Raw genomic sequence first — 16,960 nt, 5'->3', positions numbered from 1 at the left:
TTTGAAGTTTCTTGAACAGATTCTTCAACAAACATACATCCAGCAAAACAAACGTGCTTCGAATGTCAAACATCGCTCGACACGTAGGAAATGCAAAAATTCCAACAATTTATGTAACTCAAAAGAGGTGGCTAGACGTGACAATTTCCCCATCAACCTTCAAGAACTTGCCAAACAAAAGAAAGTTGATAAAATTTGGGCGCGCTGCAGGTAGAAATACTTGCAACCAAGATAAAAACTCGTTTTGCAGGTAAAAATAGCAAAATTTCGAGGTTCAAACAGCCCTTGGCGTAGTTTGAAGTGTGCGGTGCACAAACAGGGCTGGAATTGTTTGTAAACAAATCGTTACATGCACGGTGGAATGTCAGAGCTGGCTTTCAAGGTGATGACGGCGGTTTGGTGGGCGCATCAAGTAGGCCACGTGTGCTTATCAGGTGGAAAGTGGGTTACTTTTCAATGTTGAGTTTGATAGACTTTTTGTTCTTAGTAAAATTTAAGAGCCAGTTTTGACAATAGCAACTTGCCTATAAATGGCATTTAGGATGAAAATAAGGCTTGAGATTTATTTATTTTTGCGTGGGACAAACATTTTGATCAAAATTTGTACGAGCCTAAAAAGATTTTGAAAATTAAATTGATTATCGATTTAATGCACTGATGTAGACAAATTTATGTTGATATTTGTCAAAATTGAATCTAAATCTGCAAGATTTTGTCTGAAATTTATGTTTGATTTGATATTATTTTTAGTTTAATCATATTTTCGCCACTTTTGTTGATGAAATCTTTAAAAACTTCGTGAGAATTCATAAAAATGTCCATCTGATCAACATTTTCCACACAATTTCCACCACTTTCCAGCGCACATTAGCCACGTTGACTTAGCCTCTGCTTCGTGCAGCCAAAACGGTACATCTCCGAGGTGCATTCCAGCGCTGTCTCGCCACCAAACTTTCCCCGCACTGTCTGTCATGATTGACGTGGGACTACACCCCACGTCGTTATTGTTGCCACGTGTTTCGAGTGGAACCACCACCCAAAAAAATCCGGACGAGCTGCATTCCACCCGGCTTTTGCCGCACCCAAAACCAAATCCTGCGCGCGGTTCGTCGCTTAATCCGGAACCCGTTGAAGTCACTTTAGAGTTCATTGTTTTTTCAAATGTCTTTTTGGGCACAAATCACTGCATTTTTTTGCGGGGCACAACTTGGTAAATGTCCTTTGTAGTCCTTTTTTGAGCACTTGTCGAACAATTTTCACTTGCTTTTTTCCGATGATTTGTTTTTTTCCATAGACGACGAAACTTGTTACTTACATTTGGTTTATTAAATACAAAAAAGCCTAAATTACAAATAAATTAATTGTGTGCTGTGAGTTTCTGCGCTGGTGTTTCGTAGAAACGTAGGCTGGTAGCTGGTGCTTTTTCACAGAAAATAAGTTAATAAACAGCTACTACTAGTTTGTTCGATCTGTTCGATCTCTGTCTCTGGTGTGTTCACAGCACGATTACAAGAACTGTAGTGATACAATTTTTAAACAACACTCAGATTATAAATAGTACCCCTCCAATCCGGACGGGTATCCCAACGGTTGCCTCGGTTGATTCGGGGTTCGCTCGCGCTTATGACCATATATGGTATTGGCAGTCCGCCGGAACCACCACAGACGCGTTTTTTCTCCAGAGAAGAAACTCACACACTCTCACAAACAGAGAGCGAACGAACGATTCGGTGGGCGCTCGCAGCTAGCGAACCGGCATAAGCAGGCGGTGACGACGACGACGGCGAGGAACCAACGGAAGTATCAAGCGCGATAGAGAGGAGAAAAGAAGCAGCCGAGTAGGCTATGAAGTGCCCAGGGTTGGGCACACACACTCTTCTTCGTTGACCGATGCACCATCTCTTCATGCATATGCATCGCCAGAGCAGCGTGTGTAGAAAAGCATATCGGCGTGTGGGGTGCGGCGCCGCGCCGCACCCAGCCCTCTTGGATCCCACTTTTGACAGTTTGGGGTTCAATCAAATACTTTTTTCTTCTTAATTGTCAGACGCATCTAATGACTTTATGGCACCCTACTTCACTTACTTGTTTCATGTTTTGGCGTTGCCGGTTTTCCGATCGGAGCAAGTCATGCACAATTTCGAGGAATCGCTTGAACGATGGTGGCGGCGGTTACGAATATCCAACAGCAGAGCCAACTTTGATAACAAAGTGATAAGAGGTAATCTTGGCGGTGTCACGTCACCTAGTTTGAGTTGGTTGTTTTTTTCAGAGTTCCCAAATGAACCGGTTAGGCTAGGTTCACCTATAAACTTGGTTCGGCTTAAGCCTCCCTTTGTGGTTCAATCCTGGTTCAGTGAACCATGAACCATGGCTTAAGCCAGGCTAACCAGGCTAATAAAAACCATAGGAATAATGCACTGTGTAACAAATCTTATAGTGTAGCAATGTTACAATGTAACATTTATTACACCGTAACATTCGTTACACCGCATCATTCGTTACACCGTAACATTCGTTACACCGTAACATTGTTACACCGTAACACTGTTACACCGTATTATAATTACACCGTAACATTGTTGCACCACAAAATTCGTTACACCGTAACATTTATTACACCGTAACACCGTAATATGGTTACACCATAACATTGTAACACCGCAACATTCGTCACACCGTAACATTGTTACACCGTAACATTGTTACACCGTAACATTGTTACACCGTAACATTGTTACACCGTAACATTGTTACACCGTAACATTGTTACACCGTAACATTGTTACACCGTAACATTGTTACACCGTAACATTGTTACACCGTAACATTGTTACACCATAACATTGTTAAAACGTAACATTGTTACACCGTAACATTGTTACACCGTAACAGTATTACACCGAAAACATTGTTACACCGTAACATTGTTACACCACAACATTCGTTGCATCGTAGCTATCATTACACCGTGACATTCCTTACACCGTAATAATGTTACGGTGTAATACTGTTACGGTGTAACAATGTTACGGTGTAACAATGTTACGGTGTAACAATGTTACGGTGTAACAATGTTACGGTGTAACAATGTTACGGTTTGAGCATACTACGGTGTAACAAAGCTTGCCGTTTAGCCTAACATTCTTTGATCAGGTTCAAGCCAATGGTTCATTTTGGCTAGCCTCGCCTGGTTTGAACCAAATGAACCATGGCTCACGGCACTCAGTGAGCCTGAGCCGACGATGCTTGCCGACGTGTGGTGTGAACGTGAACCAGAAAAATGAACCTAGCCTAGCCGATGGCTTAGGCTCGTGGGAACACTGGTTTTTTTTCTTTGCAGAATTCTTTTGAAATAGATAACAAATGGTCGCGTTAAAGGTGGAACCATCGATGGTATTGTGTAAGAGGTCCCCCCCCCCCTCGTGTTATCAGTTCGAGTGGTCTTTGTTCTGAATTATGTGAAGAATGTCAACGCGGGAATGAAGGTCGGGAAGGGGATTTTTTTGCGCTTGCTGATAAAGAAATTGGTGACAAATCAATTAAGTGTGGAGTTTTTTAAGGTCCAATAAACCATTTTTTTACTCAGGAAGGTTTTTCAACACAGAGAAAACAAATAAGAAAAATTTGGTTTATTGGACCTTTTAAAAAAAGACTCTGGAAGTGTTTTTGTACTTTTAAAAATGTTGGTGTTGGTTTTTTTGCCAAATGATTTTTAATCCAATTTTTGCAGTTTTTTCAAAAAATATTTTATTTTGGAAAAATTAAAAAAGAGTTCTTGAAAAACTTGTCGTTTTTATTAAACTAATTTCAAAGTTTGCCTAAGACATCAAATCGTTCAGAAAAACCGTTCGCAAGATCCCGAGTTTTTGAATATTTTGGTTGCAGTTTTGTTTGGAAAGCTGGCTGTTTTGTTTATAAAGGAAGTACTCACAATGTTTGAATTATGATAAAATTAGGGTACCTCCAATAAGTTGTAACAGTTTTATTTTTATGTTTTTCAAATACAGGTCCAAGAGCAAATTTCGGATAAAAATAAAAATGTCGTTATTAAATCATCCAAAGTGAAATATTAGCTAGGACTTTGGATTATAAAAACGCATCTTTCTCTGTTTTTTTTGTCAGTAAAGTTCTGTGTATGTATTAAAATTGTATTATTTTAAAATGCTTTCTTTTTCATTGTGATAACATTTTTTTAGAATTGAGACCAATAGAAATTAATTTTTTTGACCTTCTGCTCTGGATGCAGAGGGAATGAAAATTAAAAACTTGCTGTAAAAAAATACAAACAAATTACAAAAAAGACAAGTTTGACGTCTAATTTAAATCTGTGCCTCTTTTTTTACACCCTGACCAAAAATCCTGATTTTCTGAGTTTAATATCTCACTTTCCATGCGATTTTTTTGAGTTCAGTTTCTACAACCATAAAAAGGGTTATATGAGTTAAACTGAAAAATTCGTATGAAAAGAAGGGAATAATGATTTTTGGTAAGGGTGTACAGAGTAACCTGATTTGACAATTTCGGCTAAACACAAAAAAAAACATTTTAAAATGTTTTGTGAAGAGTTAAATTGTTGTAATTGTATTTTTTTTTTATTTTTTTTTCAAGGATCGAGACCACACATATTTATTTTTTATTTTTTGTCCTTCTGCTCTGGTTAACCCTCTACAACCCAACCCCGCCTTTAGACGGGCTTCGATTTAAAAAAATCGCCAAAAATCCATTTTCAACCAATTTTTGATCTTTAGAAAACATTAGAAAGAAGAACTCTTAAAATTTTAGAAAATTCATGGGTTGGAAGTTTTACTTGTTTTATGTGACTTTGCCACTGTTTTCAAAAATGTCATTTTTTTAGGTGTCAACTTTGGCTGTATTTTTTACTAACTTTTCCTATATTTTAATTTAAAAGAAGTATGCAGTAATTTTTCTAGTGTCCCAGACTATGCCTCTACGCATTTATGTACAATTTAAATGATAATGGTGCCATTTTATAGCAGAAAATGTGAAAAACAAGCAAAAAATTGAAAAAGTGGCTATAAAAACATGAAAAAAATTGATAGGCAAAATGTAATGATAGGAGGTGGTAGAATAGGCCAAATACTACCAAAAAATAAACATAAACTAAACAAGATAAATGCAAATTAAAATGCTAAATATGAAACAAGAAAAACATAAAACAAGAGAAGTAAAGTTTTTCGTAGAACAAAAGTTGCTCAAAATGACCTTCTAAACACGGGAAAAATAAAAATTTTCGAAAAAAGACTTGGGCAGTAGAGGGTTAAGTACAGAAGGGATGGAAATAAAAAACATGCTGCCAAAAATTTACGGAGAAATATTTTGAAATAACATAAAATGTTTGACGTCTAATTTCAATCTGTGCTCCAATTTTTTTTAGAGTGTATCCTGTTTTGACAATTTTGGCTTAACACAACTAAGTAAAACAACCCCATAGAAATTCGAGCCGACGTTCTCAACGATTTAGTCCCCCATAAAAATTTGACAGTTCTCAAAACCGACGAAATGATAGACTAAATCGGTCCCTACAGAATCGGTCTACAAATTGAATGATTAAATCGGTTTTAGTATTGTTTACAAAGTGGACTTAGCAAAAATTTTGGTTGCAGTTTGTTTTTCAATAAATTTGTTTAGAGAGCAATTATATTGGGTATGTTTTTCATAAAGTCAATCATTTATTGCATAAGTTTAAGTAGAAAGTGGAGTTTATACTAATCTTGATAAAATCTTACTTCTAAAATTATTTTTTTGTAGGTTTTTCTAATTTCTAAGAAATTTCTAAGTGCGAATATAAATAATTTCAAATACTTTTGGAAGATCCGGACAATAGCACATGCGGACAAATCAAGCAAAACAATGCCAAAGGGCCGTTGTGGGTTTATAAACAAAGAGTGTGTCCTCTTCACGCTAGAGGGTGTTTACATCTGGCATGAAAGGGATACACTCTTTGTTTACAAACCCACAACGGCCCTTTGGCATTGTTTTGCTAGAAATAGTTTATGATGACAGCTCTTGTTCTTGCTGCAGGTTTCCGGAACATCCAACGTTATTGAAGACAGTCGAAAAAATTGAGGTTAGTTTTATATATTTGATTCAAACCCTGATCAGCAACCAATTGGGGACTACACGGGGTGTAAATGTGTTGGAAGAGTCTGCTCTTGTGTACTTGACAGCCGGCTCAATCCGGTCCATACGGCCAGCCGGATTCTTCCAGAACGCCGTTTAAATCCATCGATCAATCAATCGATTTTGTCAGTTGCAGTCGGCCGATTTAGTCAGCCGATTAGTCGGTCGATCCCTGTGTTAAGCTCCCATAAGAGTCGGTGAAACAAACGGCCGATTAGTCGGTAGATTTAGTCGGTCGATTCAACAGACTGAAACCGACTAAATCGTTGAGAACGTCGGCTCAAATTTCTATGGGTTAGTCTGTTGAATCGACCGACTAAATCTACCGACTAATTGGCCGTTTGTTTCACCGACTCTTATGTGAGCTTAACACAGGGATCGACCGACTAATCGGAAGACTAAATCGGCCGACTGCAACCGACAAAATCGATTGATTGATCGATGGATTTAAACGGCGTTCTGGAAGAATCCGGCTGGCCGTATGGACCGGATTGAGCCGGCTGTCAAGTACACAAGAGCAGACTCTTCCAACACATTTACACCCCGTGTAGTCCCCAATTGGTTGCTGACAGGGGGGCGACATCTATATCTCACTACAGGCAGCTCGCCCGCAGCCAACACAAGTTGTCAACTTCGGCACCAGAACAAAAGGGAAATGTCAACTTCGGCTCCAGCACAAAAGAACAGCTGTTCGTTACGGAACCAAAACAAAGCAACTGCGCACTGTAAAAAAAGTGCAAAAACTGCAGGCATAAAATGGAAATAAAGTAATTATTGTTTCTATGTAAAATGTTACCGCAATGTACGTTTAAGAGTTAGTGTATGTATGTGAGGTGATTTTTATCATTTTTTTTGCAAAATAAACTACTAAAGTTGGGATTATTAAGCACACATCGGGCCGATGACCTCATTTAAAGTTGTACTTTTATCACATGAAACGTTTAACTTAACTACTGTGTAATTTGACTTTTACTAAAGTAATTCTTATAACAAAAATTGAATTATTAAAAAAAGAAATATTTTTGTTTTCACTGTGCGCAGTTTGCGCGCGTTATCAATCTCAATCACCCAAGATGGCTGCCGTTAGCATCCCCCTGGTTGCTGATCAGGGTTTGAATCAAATATATAAAACTAACCTCAATTTTTTCGACTGTCTTCAATAACGTTGGATGTTCCGGAAACCTGCAGCAAGAACAAGAGCTGTCATCATAAACTATTTGTCCGCATGTGCTATTGTCCGGATCTTCCAAAAGTATTTGAAATTATTTATATTCGCACTTAGAAATTTCTTAGAAATTAGAAAAACCTACAAAAAATAATTTTAGAAGTAAGATTTTATCAAGATTAGTATAAACTCCACTTTCTACTTAAACTTATGCAATAAATGATTGACTTTATGAAAAACATACCCAATATAATTGCTCTCTAAACAAATTTATTGAAAAACAAACTGCAACCAAAATTTTTGCTAAGTCCACTTTGTAAACAATACTAAAACCGATTTAATCATTCAATTTGTAGACCGATTCTGTAGGGACCGATTTAGTCTATCATTTCGTCGGTTTTGAGAACTGTCAAATTTTTATGGGGAAGTAAAAGTCCGAATTTTTGCGTTACGTAATAAAAGAACGCTCCCTTTGTGGTAAAAAAAAGGGGCATTGTGCTGATCTCAATAAGCTTTATCGGTGTTGAGATCCAGAAAAAAAGATCCGACAGCAATTTGTACTGATTTGACGATTGCTGAGGGTGCCGAAACAATTGCAAAAGGAAATTATTACAGTGAGGATTCGTTGATTAGAATTTCGCTACTTCGAATATCAGCAATTTCGAATGCTCTTCAATTCACATTCGAATCAAAAAGCACTCAGTTGTTAAAATTGAGTTATCAAACTAATGTTTACATTTCGACTCCTTTGTTTGTCGGACTTTTGACAGTTGTTACTCGTTCAGATGAGTGAATCTGCTCTGTATCACAGTTATCTACAAAGACTTTTCAAAAAACAAAGAATTATTCTAAAATCCCTAAAAAATCCCCCAATGTTTACACTCCCAAGATAAGCGGACCTTGACATCAAGATAGCATCTTATCACCCGCTCTCGAGTGAATGTCAAAAAGGCCTCCTCCATTAAGTAAACAAACCGCTGCGGAGCGAGGGAAAAATATTTACACAAATTACTCTCACAGAGTCCACCGCATCCCAGGCAAGCCGGGGGTAAATTGGCAAATTGGCCATGCCGGCCGCGGCCTACTGCGCTCTGTTTACAAACAGCGAGCCACTGGGATAAAATTGCCGGTTATGAATCATCCATTCAGCGAAAACTATGTGTGTGTATGAGCATAATGTCGGAGAAAGAACTCGGCTGTGTCACATCTGTTTGAGTCATGGGCAAAAATGTGGCTGTTGAGACATATTGTGGCCATATTGGGAAGAAAGAGTGGTTCTGTTCGCCGGCTGTCACAGCTTGTTTACATTTTTGTGCGATTTTTTTCTCTGTGTAGAATGTCTTCTGAGAAGAATGACGGCTATTTTTACGATATTTAAAAAGTGCTGCCAGCTTTAACCTAACTCGTTTTCCAAAAAAACCTAAAACAACAACCATATCGTGCAATTATCATGTATCGCTTATCTCATCCATAACCTCTCTTTCGTCTAACCTTCGTTAAGGTGCTTCCGTTCTGATCGAAAACTGCGTTCTCTCGCGCGTTCTGTGCCTTGAATACCAAAAAGTGGCCAACCTTAATAAACGACTTCCGGCGGAGAAGTTCTTCTTCGGCCCGGCCGCACCCATATGGATCATTGGCCGTTAATGGAATAATAATAACAATATAGTAATAATCGTTACGCAAAGGCGTTGTAAAACTTTTCTTCGACTCAGAGAGGAGAAAGAGGAGAGGAGGGGAGGGATCGCTCAATAAAGTCACTTCCGGTGCACCATCGCGGGCCATTATCATCACTGTGGCGAAGGCAGCAATCATTCATTAGTGCAAGTGCTCTCTCTTGATTGCAGTCTTGCTGCGAGAAGGACTGCTGAGAGTGGCTGCCTGGCAGCACTGGAGTTTTTGACAGTTGGATTGCAAATCGGAACATTCCATCTGGAAAGCTATTCTATGGTCTAGAATAGCAGGCTGATTGACAATTGACCCTCATTAGATCGGACAATGATGTGATGACCCAAGAAGGCCACGCGTTGTAGTAGGCCATGCCCGAGCGCATTGTACTCGGTTCGTGTCTTCGATATTGTGGCAAGGTGAATGGGCAGTAAAACAAAAACAAAAATTCTGATGGTTTTAGGTTTTGCTTCAGCGAGTTTTATATGGCTTCCAGAACTGTGGTGCAGGAGAGTTTTCCAGTTTTTTTTATCTGAAGGTTTGTTATATTTTTTGCCGAAAAACTTCGTCTTAGAGCTCTATACTAAAATTTCGCGAAACTATTCAAGTATCTGAAGTTCTTTGTCATGATGGTTATGCTTGTAGCATAAACACTGCACCTATTTTTTTAAACCTAAATTCCCTTTCTACACATTTGTAATAACTGCTTTGGTTTGAATGAAAAAAAAAATGACAAAAATGACAAAAACGACAAAAATGACAAAAATGACAAAAATGACAAAAATGACAAAAATGACAAAAATGACAAAAATGACAAAAATGACAAAAATGACAAAAATGACAAAAATGACAAAAATGACAAAAATGACAAAAATGACAAAAATGACAAAAATGACAAAAATTACAAAAATTACAAAAATGACAAAAATGACAAAAATGACAAAAATGACAAAAATGACAAAAATGACAAAAATGACAAAAATGACAAAAATGACAAAAATGACAAAAATTACAAAAATTACAAAAATGACAAAAATTACAAAAATTAAAAAAATTACAAAAATGACAAAAATGACAAAAATGACAAAAATGACAAAAATGACAAAAATGACAAAAATGACAAAAATGACAAAAATGACAAAAATGACAAAAATGACAAAAATGACAAAAATGACAAAAATGACAAAAATGACAAAAATGACAAAAATGACAAAAATGACAAAAATGACAAAAATGACAAAAATGACAAAAATGACAAAAATGACAAAAATGACAAAAATGACAAAAATGACAAAAAATGACAAAAAATTACAAAAAATGACAAAAAATGACAAAAAATGACAAATATGACAAAAATGACAAAAATGATAAAAATGACAAAAATGACAAAAATAAAAAAAATGACAAAAATGACAAAAATGACAAAAATGACAAAAATGACAAAAATGACAAAAATGACAAAAATGACAAAAATGACAAAAATGACAAAAATGACAAAAATTACAAAAATGACAAAAATTACAAAAATGACAAAAATGACAAAAATGACAAAAATGACAAAAATGACAAAAATGACAAAAATGACAAAAATGACAAAAATGACAAAATTGACGGAAATTACAAAAATACACTAAAAACATCCAACTTTAATCTGCTCAACATTGAAATTGATACCATTATTCCAGTGTTGCCATCTACCACCTGCTCGTTGCTTCCGAAAGGTTTCATAAATAAAACATTAGTTTTTTTTTCCTCCCCCCCAAAAAAACGAGTGCCCAAATTATCGGCGAGGGTAAAGATTAAATTATCGCTTGAAACAATTGAAGTGAATTAGAAATTACGTGTTTGGTCAGCCGTCAGGTTCCATCCAAAAGAAGCAGAAGAAAACAAAAGAGAAAACTTTCCGGGTTGCGAGCGCCAAAGAGCAACAACTCTTCGATCATCGTAGTATGCCAAGAGTCGTGGTAAGGTCAAAAACAGGTTTACTTTTACGACGACGACGGGCGTTTCTCAAAGCCTACTTTTCACGCCAAGACTCTTCCGATCTCGGAGGTGACAAGTGGCGAGCGAGCGCGCGCCAACTGTCATTACATCACACGATCTCCGGCGGAGATCGCAGGAGGTGGTGCGGTGAAGTCTGGACCCGCGGAACTGGTTCGCGATTTAACGAGACGCGTGACAGAATGTGGTGCGTGGGAAAACCTGCGGGAACGGCCAAGTCTGGACGAAATGGCGATAAAATATTGCATGCGAGACTGAAATTATGACTTCATCTCTGGGCGTTGAGGACGACGTGTGGTTGACAAATAGTGCGCGTGGTCATTAGTCATAGTAGGCAGGAAAATTCTTGCGAAGTGCAAGATTGGCTATCATTTCATAAAAATCGAACTAATAATAGTTTTCGTGGTGAAACGTAGTGTGCTACCCCTCGACCACGAACTGTCAAAGTTGGTGCAAAAAGCATGTTTTCAAGCTTTCTAGTGACAGTCACCTCAAGCAAAGCCTACTGCAAAAACCTTTGGTCAACAAAATTCCCTTCCAAGGGGCCATTCAAGTTGTGTAACAAACCAGAAAAACGGTGACAGCATGAACCGAGGGGCTAGCCACTGCAGAACGAGCGTTCCCCTCTCCGGGCTAAATGGCATTCTTTGAGTGCGCACGTGAACAAATGCGCCCGTCAGTTGACACACGATGTGACATAATGCAAACAGAAGCTCCGTGTGCCAAACGAAGCGCGTAATTTAGGGCATGCGTTCCGATATGGCCCGAACGAACGCCGACTTTATCAAAGAAGCTAGAATGTTTTCCCATAATTAGCCAGTTCGAGGGCAGGCCGGGTTTTGAATTGTATTGTTGTTTTTTTTTTTCAGTGCCGCTAAACTGTGTGTCTGTGACAATCGTCGCGGAGTTGGGATGGGCTCCGCCGAGTTTTGTCGTAAAATCAGGTGTATTTTTTGTGCCCTTTTATGGGCATTCTTGTTATCGATCCAAAACGGGCCTGATCAACTCGTTGAGTTGAGGAGATTGTTGATCGATTGGTTGCGAGCGCAGTGTTGACACTCGGACATGATCGCCGTGCGCAAATATGGAGGGATGGCTTTGCTGGCAACACTGTTTTTTGAAAAATCTTTTTTCTCAAATTTAAAAAAAACTACATTATCACGAGTGCAAAAAGTGTTGCCCAAACCCGCTATAATCTCAAGTTCGTTGCAATCAGTTTTTCGCTTACTCAACGCGCACTTATGATAAGCGGGTTTTTATCAGTGTCACGACAAAGTTGGCCATGCTGATAGGCGCGTCGGTTGACGCAATGCACGTTATCGGAAGACTAATAAAGTTAAGTTGCTGACAAATGGCGTCCAGATATGTAGACGATAAAAATATGAAATGGGAGCAGTCATAATAATAATTTTCAAGATTTTGCTAATAATTTGAAATTTTGCCTTTTAACATTTTTTTTAAACTAATCAAAATTTTCAAAAGATTAAACAATCTTCAACTTTCTCCAAACTGTTTAAAATGTTCAAAATGATCAAAATGATCAAGATGATCAAAATGATCAAAATGATCAAAATGATCAAAATGATCAAAATGATCAAAATGATCAAAATGATCAAAATGATCAAAATGATCAAAATGATCAAAATGATCAAAATTATCAAAATTGACAAAATTGACAAAATTGTCAAAATGATCAAAACTGTCCAAAAAGTTAAAATTGTCAAAATTGTCAAAATTGTCAAAATTGTCAAAATTGTCAAAATTGTCAAAATTGTCAAAATTGTCAAAATTGTCAAAATTGTCAAAATTGTCAAAATTGTCAAAATTGTCAAAATTGTCAAAATTGTCAAAATTGTCAAAATTGTCAAAATCGTCAAAATTGTCAAAATTGTCAAAATTGTCAAAATTGTCAAAATTGTCAAAATTGTCAAAATTGTCAAAATTGTCAAAATTGTCAAAATTGTCAAAATTGTCAAAAGTGTCAAAATTGTCAAAATTGACAAAATTGACAAAATTGACAAAATTGTCAAAATTTTCAAAATTGTTAATTGTCAAAATTGTCAAAATTGTCAAAATTGTCAAAATTGACAAAATTGACAAAATTGACAAAATTGACAAAATTGTCCAAATTGTCAAAATTGTCAAAATTGTTAATATTGTCAAAATTGTTCAAATTGTCCAAATAGTCCAAATTGTCCAAATCGTCCAAATTGTCAAAATGGATAAAATTGTCAAAATTGTCAAAATGGATAAAATTGTCAAAATTGTCAAAATTGTCAAAATTGTCAAAATTGTCAAAATTGTCAAAATTGTCAAAATTGTCAAAATTGTCAAAATTGTCAAAATTGTCAAAAGTGTCAAAATTGTCAAAATTGTCAAAATTGTCAAAATTGTCAAAATTGTCAAAATTGTCAAAATTGTCAAAATTGTCAAAATTGTCAAAATTGTCAAAACTGTCAAAATTGTTAAAATTGTTAAAATTGTCAAAATTGTCAAAATTGTCAAAATTGTCAAAATTGTCCAAATTGTCAAAATTGTCAAAATTGACAAATTTGTCAAAATTGTCAAAATTTTAAAATTTTTAAAATTGTCAAAATTGTCAATATTGTAAAAATTGTCAAAATTGTCAAAATTGTCAAAATTGTCAAAATTGTCAAAATTGTCAAAATTGTCAAAATTGTCAAAATTGTCAAAATTGTCAAAATTGTCAAAATTGTCAAAATAGTCAAAATTGTCAAAATTGTCAAAATTGTCAAAATTGTCAAAATTGTCAAAATTGTCAAAATTGTCAAAATTGTCAAAATTGTCAAAATTGTCAAAATTGTCAAAATTGTCATAATTGTCATAATTGTCAAAATTGTCAAAATTGTCAAAATTTACAAAATTGTCAAAATTGTCAAAATTGTCAAAATTGTCAAAATTGTCAAAATTGTCAAAATTGTCAAAATTGTCAAAATTGTCAAAATTGTCAAAATTGTCAAAATTGTCAAAATTGTCAAAATTGTCAAAATTGTCAAAATTGTCAAAATTGTCAAAATTGTCAAAATTGTCCAAATAATCCAAATTTTCCAAATTGTCCAAATCGTCCAAATTGTCAAAATGGATAAAATTGTCAAAGTTGTCAAAATTGTCAAAATTGTCAAAATGGATAAAATTGTCAAAATTGTCAAAATTGTCAAAATTGTCAAAATTGTCAAAATTTTCAAAATTTTCAAAATTTTCAAAATTTTCAAAATTTTCAAAATTTTTAAAATTTTTAAAATTTTCAAAATTTTCAAAATTTTCAAAATTTTCAAAATTTTCCAAATTTTCAACAATTTTAAAATTTTCAAAATTGTCAAAATTGTCAAAATTTTCAAAATTGTCAAAACATAAAACAATACAAAAACATAAAATTCATTTTGGCAAGCATTTTGGTACAAAGAAACATTTTATAACAAATCAAGCTTATCATCACAATTTCCGAAGAAAGTCCGATTACCATAAATCCAAAAAGCAATCCCAATTCGATACCCTTTAGCCATGAGTCATCACGAGCGACTCGCGAGTGCGATTGCAATTTTTACTCCTCAAAAGAACACACCCAGCAAAAAATCCCGCCCAGACTTGTTGAGATTTTCTGCACGAAAAATCGCGTTTTTTCCAAAATCAAGTGTGTCATGACTCATCAACAAGGGTAAATTTCAAGTAGTCGTACGCGTAGAGGGGGTGACTGGAGTTTTCCCGAGCTCGATCTAATTGTATTACTCAGCGAATTAAGGGCGAAAAGTGGTATTAAGGGTGGAAAAGGCACTTCAACGCAGGGGTGGGTGGACAAGGGTCGGATTTCTGCAAATCCCTCGTCCATTGAGAGAGTCTCCCGATGGTGAGCTGAATGGCTTTTTGGGGTAATTTGATATTCTTTGTACGAAAAGTAGAAAAATAGGTTAAGTTTCTACAAACGTGTAGAAATGGAAATGTCAAACGTGGCAGTGATGCCAATATGACAGTTTTTAAAATTCGTTCAAAATCTGCTAAACGCCCCAACTGCTGTCCAGACAGCCCAAAAATGGGAGCAAGGGTTGCTAGGATCGCTCGTACCACACCCTACGTCAACAATGTTGGGAAAAGCGAAGTTGCCGGACGCGCAGCAGGCGAGGATTTTCCGCTCCGTCGCGGGACGATTCAATGACCTAGGGTAACGTTTGACGTTCGGCTTGCTGCGATGTGTTGGTGTCCTGCTGCGTACACACCCATTTCGAGGAGAGGATGCACCAATACGTGCAAAGGGGGAAAAGGAGGCCGGCAACTAGAACTTTGCTGTCACAATTGACCATTTTCGCGTCGGAACTACGGAATTGCGTGCCGGAACGTTGCGTAAAAGGCGTGAGGCGAGGGGTCAGCAAAGTTTTGCCCCTAGATGGCGCTCGGTGAGCACAAATCTTCCTTTTTTTTGCTCCGCGGAGACCCCGAAGCTGTCAATATTAATAATTAAGCCAAAAATAGTCATCAATCGCGCGATAAAAAACGCGCGTCAATTCCTTTCTAACGCGCGCGCGTTCCTCTGCGAACTCGCACCTTAAATAGCAATGAATCTTTCGCGTTTTTTGGTCCGTCGTCTGAGTGATACAGAGAGAGAGATTCCGGAGGGGTTAAACTTCTCATCGGGGTAGGCCATGCTGTACGTGACCAGATTGTTCTACAACTGACAGCTACTTCTTTTTCTGTCAGTGGGCAAGACAATGGGGCAACGCCAACTGCGATCGATGGCTGGTCGTGACATTTTTTGCGATTGCTTCGGCAGTAATTATTTAACGAAATTGTTAATTAAAAAATGCTCGACGCACCAAAAACAGTCAACTGTCCAAAATTGGACCGAACTGGACATGGTCCTCTTAACCTTCCGCGCTCCCAGGCGTAGCAGAGGTCCGCCAGATATGGCCACACGGTGGCGCACACGCTCTTTATTTAGAGAGCTGTGTCGTGCCGGAGGAGAGACTCGTTTAATAACGCATTAAATTGGAAATTGAGCTCTGAAAGATGGTGGCAAAAGGAGGCAGCAGCACACAAAACGTCAGACTCCGTCTGGCCAGACTGCATTACCACCAGTGCAAGAAGAAAACAAACGACTAAAAAAAAGAGTTTGCTTGAAAACAACGAAATAAAAGCGAAAACATTACCATATATGGAAGAGAGCGGGTGCTGCTCTGATATTGAGCTCCGACCGAAGTTTGCGCCTTCTTCGTCGTCTTCGTCTAGTAGTCCACCACTGGCAGCACTGCCATCGCAGCATGCCGAGAGACTCACTGACACCGAAATTGTCGCCAATGGCGTAGAAAAATGGTCCGAATTGCGCAGGCCAGACGAGAAACGAAATTGAGGTTAGGGTTCCGGAACGGAACCCGGCGGCCGGGGGGATATCCCGCCTGTCAATGCACCGGGGATCCAGACGGTTTTAATGGAGCATTAACGAGCATGCTGGAGCTGGTGCAGGTTGGTGGCCCAGATCCGGGCGACGATCTTTGGGTCGTAATCAGGGACGAGAAGAAAGGTCCGCCGAACGTTGTCCCAGTTGTCGCGGAGGATGATGAGACTGTGGCAGGTTTGCGAATCGTAGCAGTCTATGATGTTATGAGGAGAAAAATGGGATGAGTCATCATTCTTTGTTGCTTTAATGCTGAGTAATGGGAAAAGTGAACTGTCACAAGGACATCAACATGATTGAGGTTAGGAGTTTGTGGTTGATGGGAGAAGAGGCATTCTTTCAGAGTAAATTAGGGCAACCGTTTGAGATTTCTTTCCAAATTATTTTATTTGACATTGTTAGTCACTTGCTTTTCCAAGTAACATTTTAGGCTTTATCAAAGCTGCCACAACCGCTATAAAACCTATCAGCCAAAACCAAAATTAAAACCCCTTAGTCGTAACAAACTCCCCAGAACCTTGATAAACCCCACTTAAAACCCAAAAGGACCTCCGCAAAAGGTTGTTACGGCCTATTTATAA

This window comes from Culex pipiens, chromosome 1, assembly GCF_016801865.2.
Source record: "Culex pipiens pallens isolate TS chromosome 1, TS_CPP_V2, whole genome shotgun sequence".
Classification (NCBI taxonomy): Eukaryota; Metazoa; Arthropoda; class Insecta; order Diptera; family Culicidae; genus Culex; species Culex pipiens.
The sequence above is the reverse complement of the archived record's forward strand: the minus strand, read 5'-3'. Positions refer to the sequence as shown.